This window comes from Morone saxatilis, unplaced genomic scaffold (genome assembly GCF_004916995.1).
Source record: "Morone saxatilis isolate NCDOM2014 unplaced genomic scaffold, NCSU_SB_2.0 Contig21, whole genome shotgun sequence".
NCBI classification, from domain to species: domain Eukaryota; kingdom Metazoa; phylum Chordata; class Actinopteri; family Moronidae; genus Morone; species Morone saxatilis.
The window spans coordinates 8,425,574-8,431,573 of record NW_023339774.1 but is presented as its reverse complement, the minus strand read 5'-3'; positions in this window follow the sequence as shown (position 1 = coordinate 8,431,573).

The window sequence follows — 6,000 nt, the reverse complement described above, 5'->3', positions numbered from 1 at the left end:
ACACACACACACCTCCCCCCTTTTGAGGAGAGGAGGATCTGAGGCTTTGTGAAATACCAAACATACCAGAGAAGCCACATGAGAGAGAAAAAGGCAGCTTTTGAGGAGCCTCAAAAGACACACACACACACACACACACTCTTACACACAAGCTCAATGAGGCACAGGGCTTGCAGTTGTTACAGGAATGAGGCTTTTCACACACAAACACGCACACACGCTAAGCTAACATGATGTAAAAGCAGATAGACAAACACACACATATTCACACAAACATACAAATACACACACACACACACACACGTACAGACTTCCTCCCTAATCAGCTCAGTGGTGTAGCATTTGGATAAGAAGCACTCCTAAGACTCCTTGACAATGGTGAGACAGGAGAGCTTACATTGTATTAAACCAGACAAACCATACACAAGCATCCTTCAAGCTAAGCACTGCTGCAAACCTGCTGTCTGAAGAATACACCAGCACAGAAATGAGAAAACCCAACAGGGGTAAGGGCCAACGAAACACGAGTGTGGTTTTCCATTAAGTCAAGCCAGGTTAGGTCACAGTTTTCCACTCAACGCTTGCAAAAAAAAAGGTTTAGCACCACGTGACTTGGAGAAACCTACGGGCATAAAACAAACATCATAAAACAAGGGAAGCAGACAACATGGAATAGAAGGAATATAACACATAACAAGGCGGCTAACACATTGATGAGTGAATATATAAACAGAGGTTGGTTTTGCGGAGTTACTTCATTGGTTATGTATTAATAACAAAATTCAAGCTATTTGCAAAATGATTTAATGTATTGTTAGCAACACACACTGGTGGTGTCTGACTGGATCAAAACACCTGCATCATTGTTATCTATGCAAGTTTTGCCACCAGCGTTGTCTTGTACCACTGCGTGCAATTCGCCAGGAAACTCCACTGCACCATTTGCTCCCTGGATTGACACATCCCCACCATGGCGCTTTCAGTCTCTTTTCACTCTTTTTACTGATAACACAACAACAACTGATGAAACAGCAACTTTCTCAGGGATGAGCAATTATTCATAGTAATTTGCTGCTGTATAAAAAATTTATGTCATGAAAATCTAGTTCTTACAATGTGTGCAAACAGATAGAATAGGAAACAGGTAGGTAAAATTAACCTAAACGAAAGCTGGCTACAATAGCTGTGTCTTGAGTCACAAGATTATTTGTGTCCTGAATTCATACTTATTCTAAAGTATGCACTACATACTAATCATCAGAGTATATCAATTAGTTGATGTGTTTTAACATGTTAGTCAGAACTCACCAAATCACACGATAAGACAGACAAACTACCTTATCAAGGCAGCAGTAGGCCAGCAACTCCCGTGTTCTGCGAGGTAAAGTTTTTTGTCAATGGATTTTTTCAGAGAAAGGTCTGTCTCTGTAGAATCCTTTCCATATTCTAGCCAGACACTTACAATAACAATATGAGCTGGTCAGTAGCAAAACAAGCACTTATAGTGGATGTACATTGACGGTGTGCAATTGCCCACAAGGATTACATTACAGCCTATTTCACAGCTGGCGGCTGCAGCAATCTCACTCAATACTGGACCAAATTCAAAAAATGTTGTCCTCAGTAGCAAAAAACATGGGAAAATGGTTGAAAAATGGTTGACAAATGGTTGAAAAATACCAAAGTTTCCTTTCAAGTTGAAATGGAATGAAGTGTGTGAAAGTGTTCTGCTTGGAAGTACAGCCATTAAGGCCATAAAGCAAACAGCATTTGTTTGTAGCACTGAGTTGGTGCGTGCTTGGGTAAAAAAAAAAGGATACAGACAGTCTTTTTATACCACAGTGGGTATTGTAGATGTATTTACACGTTTTTATGTAGTCTAATTTAATCTAGTCACATTGAGTTCTACGTCAGAGTGTCTGCTCAATTCAGACTGTCAAATTGCGTGTTTTTATATCTGAAATACAAAGTCAACAGGACAAGAGGGGGATTGGGAGAGAGAGAGGTCAGATGAAGCAGGCAGGTCACCTCATTGAGCTTGTCATCAGCAAAACCAGACATCGTTCTCTCTCTCTCTGCCTCACACACACACATTCATGACTACCAAGTGAATAAGCTCAGTATGAAGACAGGGTCTGTTGCTATGGAAACAACAGGTCTTTAGGAGAGGAGATGGACACAGGAAGGAAGGAGGAATTTTAAGCACCCGCTCTTTCCCCTTTGGGTGTCCCCTCCTGTTGCCGGACAAAAGAGATGGATGGAAAAAAGAGGGGAGGAGACGGTGATAGAAAGCAGGAGCCTCTTCAGTGACAGGTGCTCTGCCGGCAATCCGACCGGAGCTTCCTGTCTTTCATACGTCCTCTTCCTCTCTCTGTCTCTCCCCCACACCTTCCCCTCCCTCTCATCTCCTTTTCATCCTTTTATATTACTTCCCTCCTCCTCCTCCTCTCATCTCTGCCTCTCATCTTCACCTCGTCCGCCCCTTCTCCTCCGCTCCTCATCTCCTCGCTGAAGAGAGGCTAAATAAATAAAATAAGATGCCAAATAAAGGCCAGGGCCCTTGTAAATGGACTGGGAAACCCCACTGTGGGCCCCTGATACATACTGTAGGAAACCCCTTCTGCAAAATCCCCCCAAAAAAGTTTTTTTTTCGATTGGAGGGTAAACTTTGGAGCACAGTGGCTCTGGAAGACGGCCACTTAAAGGACCATGCTGGTGGTTTTGTATGTTTTAACCCATTATAAATAATTCATCCTTTACTGATGACCATTTTCCAAAACTTGGTTTCAGTTATTTTAAGTTTTAAGTTTATGTTCATAGTGCACTCGAATGAACCGGAACATCGGCTCCAATAGGATGCTTTGGAAAATGGTAATTGGTTTTAGTTAGTGGGCTAAAATGTGCATGACCAGCGAATGGTCCTTTAAGATGTTTGTGCCTTGTTCATAAAGCTATCTCATGGATTTAGGCGTTCCTGGATTTGCCAGTGGAACAGTGCTTTTTTTCTTACCTGCTAGAAAGCAGAATGCTGAATGTTAGTCAGACTTTAAAATCTCTCGGATTTCAGCAGACAGACTCTTATTCCACAATGTCAAACGAGCAAAAGCTTCTCTCTTCATCTCTACTTACACACACACACACACAGATGGACAATAGCATACACAAGCACATAAATGCTGTATTTGAGTAGGTGTGGGTCCATATTATGCGTCAGACTCTCAGTGAATTCCACCTTTTGAAATGGCAACTGTTCAGGCTGACTAAACCATGAACAGACATAAATAAAAAAAAATACTGAGAATTTAACATCTTGAATTTGGGCAAAATGGAGGAATTTTATGGCTACTATTTTCTTGCATATATCCTCCGATGTTTTTACAGAGACACATACCGTGGCTGGATTTTCAAAGACGGGACATTCAAACATGGCCGCTTTACACTCGGCTTACCAAACATCAGGGACCCTCAGTGTTGTTCCTTGTAAAGGGGAATCCAGGTTAAAATAGAACTTAATCACTTATTGATTTCACTTTTTAAATCCATACTGAGAACAAAAGGAGTGATGGAGACAAAGAGAAGAAAGCTTTGAGACCATCATCCAATAACAGGAAGTTGTCCTTATAATTCAGTTCATTCAGTGTATCTGAGTCCTGATGTGCACACACACACACACACACACACACACACACACGTAAAACACAACCATAACTGTTCTCTGTTTTCGAAGGTTGTCCACAGTTCTCTATGTAGCACTTTGAGGTCATGCAATACTGTACTTATGTCAGATCTTCGTAATATCACAGTTTGAGACCAAGTTTGTATTGCTTCTGCTTTTGACCGGGCTAAGCTCTCCACTCTGGGCTAGACATCCAAAGGCACAAAGTCCAACCATCGTTGCTTTTATACCCGGGTCCTGATGTACGCACAAAACAAACACACACACACACACACACACACAGGGTTTCCAAGAAAACAAACCATTCTCTGTTTTTGAAGATTGTCGGCACCTATCTCTGTAGCACTTTGAAGTGATGCAATACTGTATTTATAATTTATGATTGATCTGTACATCCTGATGATGGTAGACTGACTAGACTTTGCATAAAGACATTTTGTCCATGTAGACAGAGAGAGAGAGAGAGAGAGAGAGAGAGAAGAGAACCAATCAGTGAAAAACGCAATACTTTGTACACATCTGTGTGGTACCTGTCTGTCTGTCAGCCTGTCGGCCTCTCTGTGTTAGTCCATCTGTCTAGACTGTCTCTCTGTCTGGCTGTTTACCCATCATGGCAATATCAATCCTCCACTTGGACATTTATATATAAAAAAAAAAACTTTCCCTCAATTTTATTGTGGAATGAATGATGATCTGTGCATTTATTTATTACTGATGATCTGTTGAATAAACAATGTTCTTAATTAAGCTGTACGTTGTTTCTCTGTGCGATGGTGTGTGAAACTGAATTGATACACACTGTTTGATAAAAGGCTAACATTTAAAAATGAAGACAGTGCATTATTAGTGTTAATTCCTACACACTGGGTAATGTTCCTATATTAGTACACACAGAATACAGTAGATGATGCAGGTTTAGCAAGTTCACAGAAAAAAAAAAACAGAAGTGAATGACTCAGTCAGTTTGATCACATAATAGTGTCAAAGCAAAAAGAGGGTGTTTTTTTAATATTTATAAGTCATACCACATTTCAATCAATTCATTATCCAAAAAATAGTCCAAAGCAGCCAGATCAAGACAAACTGTGGTATGTCAAATAGAGTGCGGACACAATAACAGTAACACCGGTAGAATATAATTCAATCCAATCCAATATTTAAAAATTAAATATTAAATATAAGATTAAAAATCCACAATCCAAGCATTGTAACTGGTGTTGGGTTCCCCTGCTATTATCTCTAATACGCAGGCATTTTATAATCTTGCTGTAAATTATATCAAATAACAAATCCAGATTTTAAAATGTTAAATAAATGTCATGAATTGGGAGCTACACGGACAGCGTGTGTATTCTTTGTTATTTAAAATACCAGGAACCCCTTTATGTGGCAAATCATTGACTTGCAGCGCCATCCAGTGGTGAGAACATTTCACTGTCCTATGACAGCCACAAAACAAAAGCAAACCCAGCTCCCACCCGTTTGGTGTCAAATGCTGTTCAATTTAACACATTCAGTTACATTAAATGTTAAAATAACGTGTTAAAAATAATTTTATTTAAATTATTTAAATTTAAATGACTTGTTATGGTCATGTTTTAGACTAAGTTCAATGAAAATGTATTTAGACCCAACCTTGCCACCCCTTAAAGTCTCCATGCCACAACTTCACAACCTTTCTCTACCTCACTGTAAAAACCTTTCCCTGTCTCTTCTTTTTTTCTCTTGTCTCATCTCTGCTAATCTTCCCTTTATTTTTTTAATTTCTTCTTATCCTTAACATTTCACATCTTTGGCCATCTCTTCTCTGTCTTACTATAATAGATCGCCTTTGGCTTTGTCTTCTTTTTTCTTGTCTTTATATCTCCTCTCCTCTCTACTCTTCTTTTCTCATCTCTGTCCTCTTCTGGTTTCTTCTTTTGTTTCCATTTTCATCATATTTCTTCTCTCGTTTCTTCTTGTCTCTTTCTTTCGCTTCTTTTCTGATCTTCTCTTCAGGTCTTTCCTCCATTCTCCTCTTCAGTTCTCTTACCTTCCCTCCTCTAGTGCAATTCCTACTACTACTGATACCGCAACCCCCCCCCTCCATTTTGTACCCCTGTAATGAGTTGCAGCTTCTTTTTTTTTTTCCTGGATGGTCGGCAATAAAACATGAGAAAGTCATTATAAGTTTAAACATTTCTCTGAACTAATAGTTTTCATTAAGCCAGGTTTTAGGGGGTGCTGCGTCCCCCTCAGCGGCCCTACTTCCAGCACCATATGTCCATCCTCTTCTGTCTCTGCACAATGTTGGAGGTTCACGCTATCCCCTGCGGATCACGCTC